This window comes from Canis lupus, chromosome 10 (genome assembly GCF_048164855.1).
Source record: "Canis lupus baileyi chromosome 10, mCanLup2.hap1, whole genome shotgun sequence".
Taxonomy (NCBI): domain Eukaryota; kingdom Metazoa; phylum Chordata; class Mammalia; order Carnivora; family Canidae; genus Canis; species Canis lupus.
This window is the reverse complement of record NC_132847.1, coordinates 51,783,339-51,800,009: the sequence shown is the minus strand read 5'-3', so window position 1 is coordinate 51,800,009 and position 16,671 is coordinate 51,783,339. Positions and strand designations below refer to the sequence as shown.

The 16,671-nt window shown below is 40.1% G+C and overlaps 1 protein-coding gene across 19 annotated transcripts in view; it reads left to right on the top strand.

The window, feature by feature from the left end:
• Positions 1 to 16,671, top strand: part of APTX (aprataxin) — a 42,644-nt gene that overhangs the window by 9,897 nt on the left and 16,076 nt on the right. For 2 of the 19 annotated variants that reach the window (XM_072841636.1, XM_072841647.1), the window contains exons 1-2: positions 13,674 to 13,752; positions 13,885 to 13,959. The gene's annotated coding sequence lies outside the window, so the exon portion shown is untranslated. The other 17 variants (XM_072841648.1, XM_072841639.1, XM_072841650.1 and 14 more) reach the window with 17 other exon arrangements.

Genomic DNA, 16,671 nt, shown 5'->3' with positions numbered 1-16,671 from the left:
ATCTCCTTCTCAGATTCATCTCCCAGTAGTCTACCTCCTCAAAGCTGATTTCTCATCATTACCTGAACATGCCTTATTCTTTTCTGCCTTTTTTTGCTCTAATTCATTTATTTAATCAACAAATGTTTATTGAGCACCTTATCTTCCTCAAGGCTTTGTTTAAATGTCACCTTCTCAATGAGCCCTATAGGGTCTACCCTATTAAAAATTGCAATCTGCTATTCCTCCTCAGCATTCCAATTCCTTCTCTGCTCTACTTTTTCTTTTTTTCCATTGCACTGATGATATAACATATTTATTGTCTCTTCTCTCTCTACCTCTGTTCCAATTGAACTAAAATTTCACTTGGGCAGGAATCTTTGTTTTATGATATATCCCAGGCATCTAGAACATTGACGGGCACAGGGTAGGTACTCAATAAATATTTACTGGATGAATACATGAATATGCATTGTGCTCCCTTTAAAGTGCCAGGCCTTAGGGTGACAAGTATTAAGGAGGGCACTTGATGGAATGAGCACTGGGTGTTATACTATATGTTGGCAAATTGAATTTAAATTTTAAAAATGCAAAAAAGAAAAAGAAAAAAAATAAAGTGCCAGGCTGTGTAGGTAACTGAAAGAGGTCATGAAGTCTATTTTACCTTCTCTTTTTCTTTTTATTATGTGAAGGACAATGATTGTAATTTTTCACACTGTTGAAGAATGAAAGGATGCGAACATGTCTTTTCTGTCTTTTTATTTGTAAATTGTGGAATGCCTCATCCATGTGATCCTGACTTATTTCTCTTTTGAGGTCCTCTGTATGCAGTTGGTCAATATGAGTTTTTATATTGATAGAACTCTTTTTAAAGAAAAAAAAAAGAGCTCAATCAGTGTATTTAAAAATAATCTGTTGATCCAGCACACTTAAAACAATGTGTCAGCAACTATTCTTTTTCTCACCCTGTTCTCACATAGGCAGCCACACAACCCAGGGAAAGTCCAAGGCTGGGGGTCTACCTGCAAAATAGAATGAAGAATTAAGGAAGAATACTGCTGCACAGGTATGCAACTGAACTAAATGATTCTTAGTATCTGCTCCAAACTGAGACACTTGATCTGGATCATTTTAGTTTCTAAAGCTTGCTTGTTCTCCTTAATTTGAATAATTCAGTTATATATATATAGATATCTATATCTATATCTATATCTATCTATATCTATATGTCTATCTATCTTGTCGGTAAATATTTTAATTCTTTACCTCACTTTGAAATCAAGTATTTTCCAATTTTATTTTGATATTCCATTTGAATTTCCTTCTCTGCACATAAATTCTGATGTAGATATGAATTATTTGTGCCCCTGACCTTTTTGTCAGAAAAAAATTGATGAAAGGAAACTTGTGGAAGTAGCCTCAATTTGTTGTAAACAGTTTATGTGGTGTCCCATGAACTTATGAGATGATATAAAAATCTACTCTGCGAGATTTTTTTTTTTTTTAGTATCTTTTACTTGGCAGCAATTTAATTTTGTTTAATGCTTGTCACTATGAATAAATTCTATAACATCCTTAACAAAGCAAAGAACAAACAAAAGATACAACCCAAGAAATGAGCCTTTTGCAAGGTCTTCTCTAATGCCCTTAACAGAATTATAAGCCCTCTGTGTTCCCACATCATGCTGTGGACACACCTCTAACATAGCATATATATGAATGTGTATAGTATATTATAAACTTTGATGGTGATGTTTCTTCCAGAAGGGTTCATAGTCATTTCTAAGGATACAAAAATAACCCAAAAAACAAACAAAAAAATCACACACACACACGCACACCTCAAGATGCCATAAATTAAAAGTGCAGAGAATGAAGAAATAAAAATGTGGGTAGAGACAAAACAGAACCAGGGACAAAGCTAATAATGCATGTAGGAATGACCTTCACATTTGCTATAGCTGGGCCATGAATTTATCTCTAAGCTGATAGCCTCATTGGTCCCACAGTTCATGGTGTCCATTGATAAAAAAACAAACCCATTATTCTGCAAAAGTAAAACTATTCCCTAAATTGAGATCAGATTGGATTGTTTCCCAGGGATGCTCTTAAGAGAACATTGTGTTGTATCAGAAGCAGTGTCCTTGACAGCATCACTGACAGGGTGGCCATTTCATAAGGATGCCTCTTATAGCTGGATGGCAGCACACCCAAAAAAGATTCAGCAGGTTACACTGAGGCGGGGGGCTGTCTCAGTGATCATAGATAGCATCACAGGTTTTATCTCCCATACCTAGGACAGTTATTGGCATATAGCAGAGAGCAAAAAGTATTTGTTGAGGGAATGTCAAATGGAGAATACCCAGTTTGAAGACTTTCTCTAGAAAGTCCCCTGTAGGGCATTTGGGTGGCTCAACCAGTTAAGCATCTGCCTTCGGCTCAGGTCATGATCTCAGCGTCCTGGGGTCAAGCCCCACTTTGGGCTCTCTGCTCACCTGGAAGCCTGCTTCTTCCTCTCCCTCTGCCTGCTGCTCTTTGCTTGTGTTCTCTCTCTCTCTGTCAAATAAATAAAACCTTAAAAAACCCCTCTAATTTCCAAGACTTAAAATCTTGCTCCCCAACTCTGTACCCCTTTTGTAGTTATCTAACAACACAGCTGTGAAATAATTCTTCTACTCTTGAGTTAAACTGCCACTTCAGTATTTTTTTTAAAAAGATTTTTATTTATTTGAGAGAGAGAGAGAAAGGAAAATGCACAAGCAGGAGAGGGGCAGAGGGAGAGGGAGAGAGGATCTCAAGCAGAGTCCACACTGAGCATGAAGCCTTAACCCAGGGCTTGATCCAAAGACCCTGAGATAATGACCTGAGCTGAAACCAAGAGTCGGACACTTAACTGACTGCACCACCCAAGTGCCCTGCCATTTCACCATTTTAATGTTAAATTTCTTATGTTTTCTCCACATATGAGAGGCCAGAGGCATTTGTCTGTGTGTATACACACTTGCTGGTGGTGGTGGTAGTGGTAGTATTGGGTTAGGAAAGTACTGTACTCATCAAATTGGGAAGTCAGTTTGCAGGTGACCTTGAGAGTGCCACTGGCTTAAATCCAGACTCCCACACCCAGGCTTTCCTTTAGAGGAGAAGTAGGGCTTATGATGATGTCAGGGTGTGCCTTTGCCATCGTTTTCTATGTTGAGCTTCAGGAAGATGCAGTGATAGGTTCAGTAGCACAGGCATCAAAAGAGACTCAATGCTGAGATAGCAGCCACTGTCTCACAGCTTTTTATAGCCCTGTAGGGGGAATGGGGTTGACCTGAGTCCACAGGTTGGTGTTTAGTCATTTTACCTGGCAGGGTTGGAGCTTGGGGGTAGGGTGTGGCATAAGGGATATCACCACCTCTCATTCCTGATGTCATTGACATTGTAAAGGTGTTTCAGAGCAAGAACCTGGTCTCTGTGTCCAGCTTTCTATCTACAGAGTCATGGTCATGTCTTAATTATGACAATGTTCTTCATCTTCTGATGTGTCACCTTACCTTATTCTTGTTTCAGCAGCAATGGCACTGCACTGCCAGACTTAGGATAGGAATCTGGGAGAGATAATGTAGTGGCTAAGAATATGGATTCTGGAAACTGACTTCCTTGGTTTGGATCCTGGCCCCCCAATAAGCAAGTTATTTATCCTTTCTGTGTCTCAGTTTCCCCATCTGTAAAAGAGGATAATGATAGTACCTAGCTTATAGGATTATTGTGAAGATTAAATAGTTAATGAGTTAATGTAAAGTACAGGTATCTACAAGTAGTAAACATTATATAAGCATTTGCTAGTAATAATGGTCAAAGAATTACTATCTTATGCAAATACAGGAACTAACAGAGCTAGTAAATCAACATGATATTGACTTACTAAAATGTTGATTGAGTGCATCTTATGTGCTAGGGGCCTTTATAGGTCAATGAGACAGTGTTGACCATGACAAACATAATCCTCCCTTACAGAGGTTGCAGATGAATGAGAGCACAGACATTAAGCTAACAATTACACAAATATGTAAGGCAGTTCTCTTAATGGGGAAAATGAACCTTGACCCAAAGTTCATATATTTCAGTCTTGTTTTTTTTTAATTTTTATTTATTTATGATAGTCACACAGAGAGGGAGAGGCAGAGACACAGGCAGAGGGAGAAGCAGGCTCCATGCACCGGGAGCCCGACATGGGATTCGATCCCGGGTCTCCAGGATTGTGCCCTGGGCCAAAGGCAGGCGCTAAACCACTGCTCCACCCAGGGATCCCTATTTCAGTCTTAAGAATTCCAGCATACAGTGGTGACAGTGTCCCTTTTATATATATATATATATATATATATATATATATATATATATATATTTTTTTTTTTTTTTTAAAGAAAAGGGTATTCTAATACTGTGGGACAAATTGCCCCCAAAGTGTAACAAGTTATTTATTTGCTCAAAATTCTGCTATCAGGGCAAGGCTTAGCAGGCATAGCTCATCTTTGTTCTATGTGGTGACTGCTGGGATGGTTCAACTAGGGCTAGAAGGTCCTTCCAAGCTGGGCAATTCACATGCTGTCTGTTAGCCAGGAGCTCAGCTGGGATGGTTGGTTAGGACCCCAGTTTTCTTTCACATGATCTCTTTACATGACTAAGCTGGGTTTCTCACAGCATGACAGCTAGGTTCTGAAGAGAAATACCCCAAGAGGATAGGCCACAATGTACAAGCATTTAGCAAGGCTTGTACTTGTTAATGTCTGGCCAAAGCCAGTCCCTTGGCCAAGTCCAGAGTCAGTGTAGGGAGGGACTATAGAAAGGTGAGAAATGAGAATCAATGGGGTCTAGTAAAGTAATAGGTTACCACAGAGAAGCTAAATCTACCTTTTACAAAAAAATATTTTTGTTCTTTTTTCTCTTCAATCACATTTACCGTATCTACTATCTCCAAGATATTGGGAGAAGTCACATAGGTGGAAAGTGACGTCTTTTCTGTATCAAAAGCTCTCTGGAGAGTGGTTAAAAACATTTGTTACAAACATATCATTTATTTTATTTTTTTTTTTACAAACATATCATTTAGAGTTATATTATTCTATGTGTGTAGAAAGAGTAAACTTCATTAAACTGTGTTATTTTGATATGCAGAGATGGAGCTTTGCTGGCAAAATGAGTGACAAGGTAGGAGAGTTTTGTGGTTGTCTGAATAGTGTAAAAGCATAGACATACAAATCTGTTGCCAAGAGGAGCCAAACCATGGTCAGGAAAATGCCACTGGGTGTCCAGTCTGAAGTATAAAAGCAGCTAGGTCAGTATGTGGCAGGAAGGATACCGACAGGCTTGGGAGAATAGAATAGCTTAGGGGTAACTCTGTGAAATGTGAAATTATGCTGGCTGCTTGCTCACTAGTTTGAAAGTCCCTTAAACTGTGGAGCTGTGTCTGGCTTAACTTCTCCATCCTCAACACTTAGCTCTCTGCCTGATACAGAGGAGGCACTCTAAGTGGTGAACGGATACAGACATTAAGGTTTGAAGAAACAGCAGAATTGTAAGCCAGTCCCTCTTTTTAAGATTCTGATGCCATGAAATAAATAGAATGATCCTTTAGAAATATGTCACTTCAATAAAAATTGGTAGTGGCAGAGCTCCAAAAAAAAGGTTACTCCTCTGCTTAAAATCCTTTGATGATTTCCTTTTTCCACCTAGATATCCACATGACTTCTTCTTTTAGGTCTGTGCTCAAAAAAGGCCTTTCATAATATTCAAAATATCCACATCACTTTCTATATTGCTTTTTCCTTATAGCATTTATCTTTACATGACCTATATATTTCTTTATGTTCTGCCCCTCCCCATTAGATTGTTAGCTTTTTTTTTTTTTAAATTTTTTTTCTTTATTTATTTATGATAGTCACACAGAGAGAGAGAGAGAGAGAGGCAGAGACACAGGCAGAGGGAGAAGCAGGCTCCATGCACCGGGAGCCTGACGTGGGACTCGATCCCGGGTCTCCAGAATCGCTCCCTGGGCCAAAGGCAGGCGCCAAACCGCTGCACCACCCAGGGATCCCGATTGTTAGCTTTTTGAAAGCAGGAACTTTTTGTTTAAATTTGGTAGCCATAGTACCTAAAACAATGACAAGTAGGAGGTGCTCAGAAATACTTGTTGAGTGAATGAATAAATGTATCAGCCAATGGAGAGCTAGAACTCCTCTGATCTAGGAATGCATTTGAGTACTGCAACTGGGCCAGGGCTTTGCTCATCCCATATAACCACTGGATTCTTTTTTTTTTTTTTTTTTTAACCACTGGATTCTACAATTGGCATCTTACTCTGCTTGCTCTATCTCATTTTTCTTCATCTCTCTATTCATCTACTTTTTATATACAATTCAGTGAATTGCAGATAACAGTACCTTTTGTCTTTCAATATTTCAGCTTATGTATCATTAACTAGAGTTCAATATTTGTTTAAAGTTTTTTAGGTAAGTTTACATAGAAAGAAATGCGCAAGTCTTAATTGTACAATTTTGATGAATTTTGACAGACACATGTATCAGTTAACCCAAACCCTTATCAAGATATAGAATATCACTATCACCAAGAAAGTTCTTTCAAATGCCTTTTTCAGTCAATTCCTGGCCCTGTTTTTAGAGAGATAATCAGTGTTATGATTTTTTTCCACTATAGATTTTAGTTTTCCATGTTCTAGAAATTAATATAAATGGTATTAGTATAAATGGTTTTGCATAGGATTCTTTTAATAGCATGGAATAATTTATATTGCTTTCTTGTGACATTTAAATAAACATATGACATACATTTGTTTGTATGTTATCAGTTTTCTCTCCACTAGACTGAAAAGGTGTTTTTATTTTGTTCATTTCTGTATTTCTTATACCTTAAACTGTACCTATCAATATAGCAGGTACTCAATAAATATTTGGTTTTTTTTTAAATTTATTTATGATAGTCACACACACACACAGAGAGAGAGGCAGAGACACAGGCAGAGGGAGAAGCAGGCTCCATGCATCGAGAGCCCAATGTGGGATTCGATCCCGGGTCTCCAGGATCGCGCCCTGGGCCAAAGGCAGGTGCCAAACTGCTGTGCCACCCAGGGATCCCCTCTCAATAAATATTTGTAAGTAAGTGGGGAAAAGAAGTAGGAACATCCATTTCAGTATTGGATAGGAGGGCATTGAAGGGTAAGAAGTTGAGTATTGCTGGTACAAGGCTAGGAGTGAGGAGATGGTGGGAGGGAAGGCAGGACAAGTTAGAACTTCCTGTGACTTTCTCCTTAATATGTTTATAAGACATTTAAGGAGAGACCAGCACAACATCTGTGATTTACACAAATAAGAATTGCTGATTGAAATAAAAATTATAACATGAACCATCAATGATATGAATGTCACTACTTGGGATAATGGTGACTATTCCCTGAACTCTTAGAAATATAGAAACTTGAAGGAGTTAAGCTATGAAATCAACCCATAGTAGGAAGTTAACACAGTCCTAAAAGCAGGAGTTGAAAAACAATAAGGTGTTAAAAAAAAAAAAAAAAAAAAAAGAAAACCAATAAGGTGTAAATTATAGGTGGTAGATCTTAAAGTAAATTATAGGGTATAGTTTATGGATGCATTAGCATGTTTACACTGTGATGTATAGGATAGAACTTCTCTATTGGTGTGTCAATTATAGATGGGACTACCAAGAATTTGAAAAGATTATGATTAAGGAATTTTAATCAGAAAACATATATTTTGTTTCATCATGAAACCCAATGTCAAAAAGGTAACATTCACAGGGGCACCTGGGTGGCTCATTTGGTTAAGCGTCCAACTCTTGATTTCATCTCAGGTTATGACCTCAGGGTTGTGGGATTGAGCCCCAAGTCCCGCTCTATATTCAGTGTGGAGTCTGCATGAGATTTTCTTTCCCTCTCCCTCTGCCCCTCCCCCTGCTCACACAGACATGCTCTCAAATAAATAAATAAAGTCTTAAGAAAAAGAATAAAAAGGTAATATTTATAGAAACATACTCGTTTCTTATGAAAAATTTTAAAGTATTTACTTTAAATATTTAGCCAAAATCAATACTATTTTTCCAAATACTGTTTTTAATTTTTCTTATCATAGTTAATTATAAAGAAAGGTAATGATTTTTTTCACCAAGTTCCTTGTAATTTTGCCCCAGTGTTTTGTGAATATGATTTAATCTTTGTACTGTAATATTAAAAGTTTGGGGAGGAATAGGAATTATTACCTTATCTACAAAGAGAAATAAAATGATATCAGTAGAAAATAGGAAGAGTTTGTTAGGCTGGATTCCCCCAGAAACAGACACTAGGCAAGGATTTTAGCATGTCATTTAGGAGATGATCCAAAGAGGCCCCAGTAGGGGAGTGGAGAAGAGAGGCTGGGATGGGAAGGAAGCCAATGTGCAGGCTACCACTCAGGGCAACTGGGGCTTAGTGTTGCTAGAGAGCCTCTGGGAGACAGCGTTGCACATACTTCAAAATTGTTTCACCCTAAGATGAGGAAACAAATTTACCCATCCACTTTTTTTTTAATCCATCCACTTCTTTTTTTTTTTTTTAAGATTTATTTATTTATTTATGAGAGAGAGAGAGAGAGAGAGAGAGGCGGTGGGGGGAGAGAGGCAGAGACACAGGAGGAGGGAGAAGCAGGCTCCATGCCGGGAGCCTGATGTGGGACCCAATACCAGGACTCCAGGATCGCGCCCTGGGCCAAAGGCAGGCGCTAAACCGCTGAGCCACCCAGGGATCCCTCCATCCACTTCTTTACATCATTTCACAAATGATCCCAGGGGTATAGATCCCCTCACTTCTGGTCTCTATGCACTCAGGAAAGGCTCCTGGGTCCAGAGGAAGCCTGCAGATAGAGTTGTGGGTGCCTGCAGTGAGAAGATTTTGGATATATGAAACATGCAACTAAATTTATAGCTCACTAGGTTTTGTTTCTATCCCCACTAAGTGATCTTTATTATTTGGCATCTCACCTGGGTCTGCCTACAGAGAAGAATATGTCTTGTCCAGTTGATGCTGCCTCCAAAACATCTCTTGAATCAGTCTGTCTTTTTCCTCTTGTCTGGGCTGCTGACATCCTTTGCACTATATCAGCATACTCCTAACTGCTCTCACCTTTTCTGTTCTTGCCCCATGCACCCCACCTCCCACCCCATCCATTCTTCCTCACAGCAGCCATACCATCCAATGAAACAAAAATCAAATAATATTATTCCCCTGGCTAACTCTTCAGAGCTTTTTCATTGAATATAGGACAAGCCCACATAGTTCATAAATGGTTTACTATCTGACCCTTGCTCAGATCTCATCATTTCCTTTCATTGTCCACTCTTCAGCTCCACTGGAGTTCTAGCATGCCTGAAAGAACGTGCTTAAGGCTTGCTGTAGGGCTTTTGTATATTGCTCTTTTTTCAGTGTAGATCATAGATCTGGAATATTCTCCTGTCTTCCCTTGTCTGTGTCCTTTTGAACCTTCTGGGCTTGGTTTATTTCCCTTTCCTCAGACAGGTCTTTTCTGACACCTCTCCCCTTTCCTTCCCAACCTATCCCCCACCAACAAAATAAAACAAAACAAAACAAAAAACAAAAACAAATCCCCCCAAAACTAAAAACAAAATGAAGTTTCCCTCTTCCCAGGATTCTGTACTTTTCTTTCTGAGCAAATCTCTGGACTCTGTAATCTCCCCAGGTTGGTCTTTTGGTTCCAATTGCTGTTCCCTTAGATTAGGATTCTCAAAGTCTCAAAGAAAGAACGGCCTTCAGGGACCAGAGAAGTTATAGATGAGTTGGAGGGAGACAGTGGCAAACGGGAGAGCACATGATAGTCATTCACAATTTTGGCTATTTGTTGCCAGAATTTGCTGGATTTATTGATTTTTTTTCAAGAGACTAAGAATCCCGATTTTCACGTGAGATCTTCTAATTTATAACTGTTGGAATTAAAATATAATTAAAACCCCCTGAGAAGAATAGCCAGAACAATCTTGAAGAAGAGCAAAGTTGAAAGTCTCATAACTCCTGATTTCAGATGTTATTACAAAGCCACAGTAATCAAAACAGGTAGTACTGGTATAAAGACAGACATATAGAGTAATGGAATTGAACAGAGAAGCCAGAAATAAACCCTTACATATATGGTCAAAATGATTTTTAACAAAGATTTCAGGACTGTGCAGTAGGGAAAAGACAATGTTTTCAACAGATGGTGTTAGGAAAACAGAATATCCACAGGCAAAAAGGATGAAGTTGGATGTGTGTTTACCTTACACCATATAAAAAATGACCAAATGGGTCAAAGATCCAAATATAAGATCTAAAACTGAAAAAAAACAAGGGAAAAACTTCCAATGATTTTTTTTTAGATATGATGCCAAAAGCACAGGCAGCAAAAGTATAGATAAATTGAACAACATCAAAATTAAAAATTTCTGTGCATCAAAGGGCACAATCAATGGAGTGAAAAGGCAATCTATAAAATGGGAAAAATATTTGCAAATCATATATGTGACAATGGATTAGTATCTAGAATATAAAAAGAACTTATACAGTGCAACAATAACAAAATAACTTGATTTAAAAATGAGGGACCAAAAAGAATAAAAAAATGGGCAAAGGACTTGAATAGATATTTCTCCAAAGAAGATATATGAATGGCCAACAAACATATGAAAAAGTGTTCAACATTACTAATCATTAGAGAAATGCAAATCAAGGCCACAATGAGATTATTACCTCACACCCACTAGGATGACTGCTATAAAAAAAAAAAAAAAAAAAGCCAAACTAGAAAATAACAAGTGTTACCAAAGATGTGGAGAAATTGGGGGCACCTGGTGGCTCAGTTGGTTGGGCCTCTGCTTTTGGCTCAGGTCATGATCCCGGGTGCCTGGGATCAAGTCCTACATTGTTCTCCCTGCTCAGTGGGGAGTCTGCTTCTTCTTCTGCTCTTCCTCCCTGCTCGTGATCTCTCTCTTTCTCAAATAAATAAATAAAATCTTAAAAAAAAAAAAAAGATGTGGAGAAATTGCAACCCTTGTGTTCAAAGCAAAATGGTGCAGCTTCTATGGAAAACACTAGGTGGTTCCTCAAATGTCAAAAATAGAATTAGGGACACCTGCGTGGCTCAGAGGTTGAGCGTCTGCCTTCGGCTCAGGACGTTGATCCTGGAGTTCCGGGATCGAGTTTGGCATCCGGCTCCTGCATGGAGCCTGTTTCTCCTCTCTCTGCCTGTGTCTCTGCCTCTCTCTCTCTCTGTGTCTCTCATGAATAAGTACATAAAATCTTAAAAAAAACACAAAACGAAAAAACCAAAAAATAGAATTATTGTATGACCCACCAATCCCACTTTTGGGTATATATCCAAAAGAATTGAAGGCAGGATCTTGAAGAGATATTTGTACAATCATGTTCATAGCATGATTATTCATTATATTCATATTATTCATAATAGCCATAAGATGGGAGCAATCCAAACATCCATTGACTTGACGGACAAATCAGTTGTAAACAAAGTGTGGTGTATATATGCAGTAGAGTGTTATTTAGCCTTAAAATGGAAGTTTTGACCCATTATAAGTAATGAAACTGGAAGACATTATGCTAAGTGAAATAAGCCAGTCACAGAAAGGCAAACTGCATGGTTTCATTTCACTTATGTGCTGTATCTAGAATGGTCAAATTCATGGAAACTGAAAGTAAATTAGTGGTTATCAAGGCTAGAGGAGGGGGAAATGGAAGTTGTTTAATGCATAGTTTCAGTTTTGCAAGATTAAAAAGTTCTGGAGATGGATTCAGTACACTGTGAATATACTTAACACTATTCAGCTGTATACTTAAAAATGGCTTAGATGTTAACTTTTATGTGTATTTTGCCACAATTATAATTTTTTTTGAATTTGAAAAAGGAAAAAAAGGCCCTCAAAAACCTTGATCAGGCCAACAAAACACATCTATCATGCTGTACAGTTTGAAATCTTTGCCTTCTTAACTTGAATCTCTCTTTTTTTTTAAACTTTTTATTTACTTATGATAGTCACACAGAGAGAGAGAGAGAGAGAGGCAGAGACATAGGCAGAGGGAGAAGCAGGCTCCATGCACCGGGAGCCCGACATGGGATTCAAACCCGGGTCTCCAGGATCGCACCCTGGGCCAAAGGCAGGTGCTAAACCACTGCGCCACCCAGGGATCCCCTTAACTTGAATCTCTAACTTGATCATGCATCAGGATAACCTGGTGGGTTTGTTAAATCAGATTGCTGGGCTACACTCCCAGTTTCTGAATCAGGAAGCCTGGGGTGAGGCTTGAGAATTTGCATTTCTAACAAGTCTGTAGGTGTTGTGAGGCTACTGCTACTATTCAAGGATTATACTTTAAGGGCTACAACATAAGATAATACCACAAACAACTCTTTATTAATTTCTGTGTATCTGTGATATGTCTTTTTAGGGTCTGCGAAAGTCTTAAGTGTTTGTCACCCCCCTTGTGCCATTTGTGCCATGTGACCCTGCTTCTGTGGCCAGTAATATGCTATAGGCAAAGGGCTAGTTCTAATAGGTTGGGCATGGAAACTGCCCAGTTTTGCACAATATATAGTAAATAATCAAATTTTGAATGCAAGATACGCTAAGGCAGGGCAGGTAGAAGCAGAGGTTAAGAGAAGCTTAATTCTGAGGGAACTGTCAAGTGACCACAGCTACCCTGGTTTTACCTCCAGCAGTGTGAATCACATTCCACTACCATGAGGGCTGTGTGGCGGCTAAGATGCTTCCTGTGCTCCCCTACTTCCTGGTATGACCCTAATATAAACCTCATCTTTTCTGCTAAAAAGAGGAAGTCTCTTTTCTGTGCTTCTCCCACCCTATTTTGCTAGCTCTGGTATCTCTATCATACCGTTGACCCTGCTTTTCTATCGAAGGAAACAATATTCCACCTTGATCAAGAAATGTGACTCCTTAAGAAGCTCAGTTTTTATTTAGTTTGGGAAAAATTAACAAACTATGCCTTCACCCACAAGATAGGAATTTTTCCAACTGCCAAAATGCCTTCGCATAATTGCAATACGCGACTCTGCGGGAACATCCTGTAATTGCTATAAGAATCGGTAAACCCATCTCAATCCCGCATGGCATCCCGCTGCTTTTCTCCTCCCTAACCGCCTGTCAGCCAGTTCATTTAGTGAGACAGCATTAAAACAATCTTATCAGGTTTCGCTACCGCTAGCCCCTCCAACCCCTTCTCCCAGGGAAAAGAGAGAGTCGGTTGCAGTTTTTAAAGAAGGCAGGAAAACAATGCCACAGCTGGTTCTGTCTGCAGCGGAAAAGATGGCCTTATAAAGGTAGTGAGCTGCTTCTAACAAAGGGAGAATCCCGGCACTGCACAGTTGCCTAGAAACGGCCACAGAGGGGAGAGCTGCCGGAAGTCTCTCCAGGCTCCGAGACCGAGAGGTGGTGCTAGGGAAGAGGCTTGTAGAGGGAGAGAAGCTGTGTTCATCCCCAACGGGAAAATCGCCGGAAACCGCACTAGGTCCTCGGCCCCGCAGGGACCAATAGGGGCTGACGCTTCCGCATCCGGGCATTGGGCGAGACTCTTTCAACCAATCTTTGGGCGGGCACTGGTGACGTCACTCGTTGTGCTCCAGCGTGTGTCGTCATCCCACAGCGCCGGAAGTGGTGCGGCTCTGAACAGTGACTCGGCTTGTCTGTCTCCACAGTCTCGAGGTAAGGCGGTTGTCGGCCTACCTCCTTTGCTGGCCGGGTGGAAAGCGGTGGTTGTGGGCCCTGGGCCGGGGCCATTACTACCCTTGAATGATGTTCCTTGAGTAACGTTTTTAATGGCTTCTTTCCCGTCAGGCTTTGCCCCATCCTCGGGCTGTAGGCGTCTCGCTTTGCTCAAGCTCCCTTGGGCCGTTTTTCGGAGGCCCTCAGGTTGGTCGCCGCGCCACCTCACGTTCGTTCACCCGGCCCCCTCCCCTAGCTTGGTCACAACACAAACAGACAAAAGATTAGAGAATGGGCACTGTTCAGCCCAAGCAGGCGGCTCAGGTTGTCAGGAAGGACATTGTTTCCTCCAGAAACGCTCCCTGAAAGGAACTTGAGGGGCGTTCACATCCTCCTCAACAGGCCTAATGGGAGGGCCAGAAGAAGCAAGCTTTTCCTCACGCAGCCGGTGTTGGTTCAATAGAGCAGAGGTATAATTTCCATATGGAATTAATGCCCAGGTTTAGAGCCTTTAGGGAATCTAACTTATATTGGGAATCATTAGAATACTTGAGGCAGGACTGGACACGTGAGGAGACAACACAGATTTGTGTCCTTCCACCTTAGTTGCACAGTCAGTGCTGTGGGATGATCTTACTACTTGTCCTTAGCTCTTGTCTTCAGCGTTAACCAGCGATAATAGTGTCAAACTCTTACTTTTTGCTAGACACTGAAAGTGCGTACTTCCTCATTGAGTCTTGTGACAACCATGTGTTGTAGAGCAATTTTTAAAATAAGATTATTTATGTATTTATTCATGAGAGACACAGAGAGGCAGAGACATAGGCTGAGGGAGAAGCAGGTTCCCTATGGGGAGCCGGATATGGGACTCCCATCCCAGGACCCTGGGATCACAACCTGAGCTGAAGGCAGCCCCTCAACCGCTGAGCCACCCAGGTGCCCCTAGAGAGCAATTCTTAATGTTGTTTTACAGCTAAAGAAATAAAGGCGTAGGTTAAATAACTGGCATCAAGTCACACAGTGGTGGATAGGTAATGGAGCCACAATTTGAACTCAAGCAGTTGCACTTAAGAAGCCTGGATGTTATCCACTTTGTTACGATGATTTTTTTCAACTGTTCATTAAGCTCTCAAACCCCTCCCTCTTACCTACTATTTTATGGAGAAAACATCTTTTCTGTCGTGTCTATGGCCTTGTCTGTATAAACACTGTCACACTTCTCAGATCCCTAGTCACCTGTCTCTCAACCCCCCAAACTAGAAAGAAAGATGACTTTTTTTTTTTTATTTAAGATTTTATTTATTTATTGGTGAAAGACACACAAGAGAGAGGCAGAGGGAGAAGCAGACTCCCTGCGAGGAGCCAGATGTGGGAATCGATCCTAGGACCCTGGATCAGGCCCTGAGCCGAAGGCAGATGCTCAAACATTGAGCCACCCAGGTGCCCTGAAAGGAAGACTTCTTAGTGATCCACCTTCCTTTAGCTGTCATCCGGTAATCCTATTCCCCTTCTTATCCATCTATTTTATACTATTTTAAAGAGTATTCTAAATTCTGTCTCCATTTCCTCACCTTTCCTTCCTTTCTGCTGTCTAGCTTTCAGACCTATATTCCCCTGAAATTTTAACCTTAAAGTCACAGTAATTGATTATCAAACCAAAGAGACATTTTCCAGTCACTTTTGGATCCCTTTGCTGCTTTTGAAACTCTTACTTCCTGCTGCTTTGCTTTCTAGGACAATACAACTGATTTAACAAACATTTATTATGATACAGAGATGAAGAAGACAGATGCTTTTCTGCAAGGAACTTACATTCTAGCTGTTTCTCCATGTACCTCTCACCAGCCATTTCTCCTGTGGATAGTCTTTTTTTTCCTCCCCTAAAGTGTTGGGTGTTTCCAAGGCTTGTGACTTTGACCGACTGCTCTTTTCTTTCTGTATACACCGCCTGGGTGAACACATCAACTAGCGTGGTTTTAATTCCCTTCTACATGCTCCCAAATCAAAGTTGTTAGGTTAGACCCTTTTTCTGACTTTCACCGTCACCTCTGACCACTCTGCTAGACAGCTCTGCCTTGTACAAGTCCCATAGACAGTTCAAATTCACAGATCTGAAGCAGAACTCCGTGTCTTTCCTGTACTTGCTCTTGTCACATAGATCACTAAGTTCTGATGATTTTGCCCCCTAAATATTTCTCAAATCTATGTTTTCTTTATCCCTACTGTTGTACTACTTTAGGCACCATCATTTTTCACCTGAAATATGATTGCCTTCTGAATGATTTCCTCGCCTCGTGTCCTCTTCCCCACATATCTTCTCAAATGAGGTAATAGAAGTAACACCTAACCTCCTCCCCCAAATGATCTTTGACACAAATCTGTGTCAAAGTCCTGCTTAGTAACATTTAAATGTCTGCTTATTCATTTGATTTTTTTTTTTTTTTTTTTAGCAAATATTTATTGTTTACTAAATTGAAAAATCCAGTGGAACTTTTCAAGTTTGAGCTTCTCAGCCAGTCACCCAGGGCTCTGCTTATTCTAGACCTGCTTGTGTCTCCATCCTCTTTTTAGTCTCATGTTTTAGGTTGCAGCAACACCGAACTGCTTCTTCCTGTGTACTCTGTAATTTCTTTGTTTATTGCTTTGTTTAAACAATTTCTTTGTTTATTCCCCTTGACTTGAATTGTCTTGTTTCCTTTATCTACTTCCTTCTCACCTAATTGGAATGACCCTTTCACCTAGTTAACCTACTTTATATATAGGACTCATTTTAAGTCTACCTCCTATAGGAAATCTTCCTTGACATCTCCTTTCTCCAAGTCTGAGTTGGGTACTCCAGCCTTGTGCTCCCATGATACTCTGCACAGACCAATCATTATACATACTACCTTGGTTATAAGTGTTTTTGTGTTTCTCTCC